This window comes from Palaemon carinicauda, chromosome 42, assembly GCF_036898095.1.
Source record: "Palaemon carinicauda isolate YSFRI2023 chromosome 42, ASM3689809v2, whole genome shotgun sequence".
NCBI lineage: Eukaryota > Metazoa > Arthropoda > Malacostraca > Decapoda > Palaemonidae > Palaemon > Palaemon carinicauda.
In genome coordinates, this window is record NC_090766.1 from 8643739 (window position 1) to 8647993 (window position 4255).

The following is a 4255-nucleotide window of genomic DNA, read 5'->3' on the forward strand; positions in this document are numbered from 1 at the left end:
CCCTCTTTTACCTTGGCGAGAGGATGTATATAATAAGTTCCTGCAGACGGAATCACTTGCACTCTTAGGTCAAGTGAAGAGATCAAGCTGGCCGGATCTAGAGGTGATCTCTCCCTCTCTCTCTCTCTCTCTCTCTCTCTCTCTCTCATGACCAGTCTCATCTTTACCTTTAGTCTTTCATTCACTTTTCATTTTAGTCTCTCTCTCTCTCTCTCTCTCTCTCTCTCTCTCTCGTGTACATCTCAATTGCCTCAGGTATTTTAAGCGTTGGAAGGACAGGGCCCAAGTTACGGCTGAGAAAAGAAAGTGGATGATTGTTTGGAATGAGAAAATGGAATAGAAAATGATAGTGCTGAGAAAAATGAAGAAATCATTATAATTAAGGGTGAGGAAAGGGAGAGAAAAACAATGGTTATGGCTGAGAAAAGTGAGAGAACATAACGATAGTTATGTCTGAGGAAAGTGAGAGAGAAGGTAACGATAGTTATGGCTGAGAAAAGTGAGAAGATAACGATAGTTATGGCTGAGAAAGGGAGAAGGAAATGATGGTTAGAACTGAGGAAAAAACGTAGAAAATGATAGTTAGGCCCGAATAAATGGAGAAGAAAGTTATAGTTATGGCTGAGAAAAGTGAGAGAGAAGATAACGATAGTAAATGATAGTTAAGGATGAGAAAAGGGTGAAGATAATGATAGTTGTAGATGAGAAAACGGTAAAGTAAATGATAGTTAGGGATGAGAAAAGGGTGAAGATAATGATAGCTATGGCTGAGAACTGAGAAAAGGGTGAATGTAATGATAGTTATGGCTGAGAAAAGGGTGAAGATAATGATAGTTATGGATGAGTAAAGGGTGAAGATAATGATAGTTATGGATGAGAAAAGGGTGAAGATAATGATAGTTATGGCTGAGAAAAAGGCGAAGGAAATTATAGTTATGGCTGAGTAAAGGGTGAAGATAATGATAGTTATGGATGAAAAAAGGAAGATAATGATAGTTATGTCTGAGCAAAGGGAGAAGATAATGATAGCTATGGTTAAGAAAAGGGTGAATATAATGATAGTTATGGCTGAGAAAAGGGTGAAGATAATGATAGTTATGGCTGAGAAAAAGGGGAAGGAAATTATAGTTATGGCTGAGAAAAGGGAGAAGATAATGATAGTTATGATTGAGAAAAGGGTGAAGATAATGATAGTTATGGCTGAGAAAAAGGGTGAAAATAATGAAATTTATGGCTGAGAAAAGTGTGAATATCATGATAGTTATGGCTGAGAAAAGGGTGAATATAATGATAGTTATGGCTGACGAAAGGTGAAGAAGATGATAGTTATGACTGAGAAAAAAGATGAAAATAATGATAGGTATGGTTGAGAAAAGGGTGAATATAATGAAATTTATGGCTGAGAAAAGGGAGAAGAAAAGGATAGTAAGGGCACAGAAAAGGGAAAATGAAAACGATTGCTAAGACTGAGAAAAGGGAAAAAGACTAATAATAAAAAAATGATCATTAATGCCAAATAAAAGAAGAGGAAAAGAATAGTCCTACCCTGGTGAAAGGGGACTGCAGTTAGGAAAGGTGGAAAGGGTGGGGAAAGGTTGAATCATTTTTGACGGCTCGCGTACACTAATATACAAAGATTAAGGCTTATCATTTACCCCCATAATGATTGTAGTTCATTTATGTTCATTGCTAACTACTCATGAATGGCTGGCTCAGATTTGGCAATGAACTTCTCGACGAAGTCAATTTTTTGATGACTTCGAAGATTAGGCAAATAGTTCTCTACTCCCCTAAGCGCTTGCTGAATAGCAAATTGTCATTTAGGGAGGGAAAAGAGGGAATGCATCAAGAAGGCAGATGTCAAAGGGGAAAAGTGATGGAAGATGCAGGAAGAAAATCGTATGTATTCAAGTGGGTGGGATAAGACTTAACCAACCAGCTGTTGCACCCACACGCTCTCTCTCTATCTCTCTACCCGGCCGTTGTTTTCTACGAGTTGGTTGCGGTCCAAACGTCGCTAACCGGGCCTCTCCTGTCTCGTAGGTCCCGGATCAAGGCAGGCACATAGGTCTGTGAGACTGTGACTCTCTCTGGCCCTCTGGTCTGGCTTCAGAATCAGTCAGTCTGTGCGTACCGCAGTGAGAGGTGGTAGAGCTCTCGACCCAGCCGCTGGTTCGTGGACGAGTGGTACCTAAGGGTGCGTTCTCTTGGATAAGTTTAAAAAAAAAAAAAAAAAACTTTTCGTCGTTTATTGGTGTCTGGTGTTGCCCAGTGCATACGAGCTTCGATGTGTATATTCGTTTGAAACTGATGTTTATTATTAGTGCATATTTTATGTGGATATTCGCTTTAGGATGTTCTAAATGTTGTTTACTGCTTAGAACATATTGGAAACAGTGTCGCATATATGATAGTATTTTTGTTTATAGTGTTTTAGTTTCGAACATATAGTGTTTCAAATACTTTACTTCTCTTAAACACCAGTTACTTGAAAGTGATTTGAACAGTTCGCTTTTGTAGAACTTCAGTTTGAACAGTTAATTTCTTAACTTCAGCCCAAACCTTAGACATGGATAGATGTGTCTGAGGCCTTTGCACTGCAATGGATTTTAAACGGCTGCTGATTTTGGAAAGTGTTGCGAGGAATTCATATCTTAGAAACATGTCATCTGAATATCTTAGAAAATATAAGCTGTTTCTTGTAAAGGGGTCTTAAGGGTTTATTTTTTTAAATTGAAAGAAATTCCTGAGTCTTTTTCGAGTATAATAATGATTGATTTAAAAGTGTGATACTTTGGAGCTTTATGCTGATTTATAGAAGTGATCAAGGCACTCTAGATCTTTATGTTGAGACTTTGAAAATTTGTCTTTGCTCATTAGAGCATGGTTGAGATTCTTTGAAAACTTTGTATTGACTTTTTGTATTGATTCTTTGAAAAGTGGCCTCTACTCTAGGACTCAATACATACTTCTGAAAAGATTGCATTGATCCTTCGAAAAGATGGTCTCTACTTTATAACTTAATATAGACTGAAAAATGGTCTTGGTCATTTGAAAACTTTCGTATTGACTCTTTGAAAAATGGCATTTACTCTAGAACTTAATACAGATTTTGAAATAGTCTTGGCCATTGAAAATTTAGTATTAACTCTTTGAAAAATGGCCTCTACTCTAGAACTTAATACAGAATTTGAAAAGTAGCTTTAACCATTGAAAACATTGTATTAACTCTTTGAAAATGGTATTCACTCTAGAACTTAATACAGATTTTGAAAAGTAGCCTTGTCCATTGAAATTTTTCTATTGATCATTTAAAGAGTGGCCTCTACTCTAGAACTTGATACAGATTTTGAAAAGTGGCCTTGGCCATTGAAAATTTAGTATTAACTCTTTGAAAAATGGCCTCTACTCTAGAACTCAATACAGATTTTGAAAAGCGCCCTTGGCCATTGAAATTTTTGTATTGATTCTTTAAAAAATGGCCTCTACTCTAGAACTCAATACAGATTTTGAAAGATGGTCTTGGCCATTGAAGATATTGCATTGATCCTTTGAAAAAATGGTCTCTATTTTACAACTTAATATAGACTTTGAAAAGTGGTCTTGGCCTTTTGAAAACTTTTGTATTGACTCTTTGAAAAAAGGCCTCTACTCTAGGATTAATACAGACTTTGAAATTGTTCTTTGGATTTTTATACGAAGTGCTTCCTGCACTCTGTAGTTTATAGAGACTTTGTACAGTGGTCTCTGCAATATATAACCTTTTGCTTATTTACTTAAAAGTGGGATTAAGAATTTCATATTTTATTATCATTCATTAACTTATACAATTTAGATCCTTCATTCTTTATATTAAAACGTTAATCTAATTATATGAATAATCGTTTCTGATTAATGATCCACATTATAATTGTTGACCCAAATGATGACGTCATCACACTAACTCTAGGATTGTTAACGTAAATGATAAAATCATCAGATGGTTAACTCTATAAATCCAGAGCCATTATTATTATTATTATTATTATTATTATCATTATTATTAAATTTAGAACCTTCATTGGAAAGTGGCCCCTTTATATTTGGAGTTAGATCTGATGATATGAATAATAATTTTTCGTTTATTCTCCCCATATTATTATTATTATTATTATTATTATTATTATTATTATTGTTATTATTTGCATATCAGCGGACACGGGTTAGCTTGTGCATGAAAAAAAAGAAAGTTCAATTATATTTTATTAAATCGAAA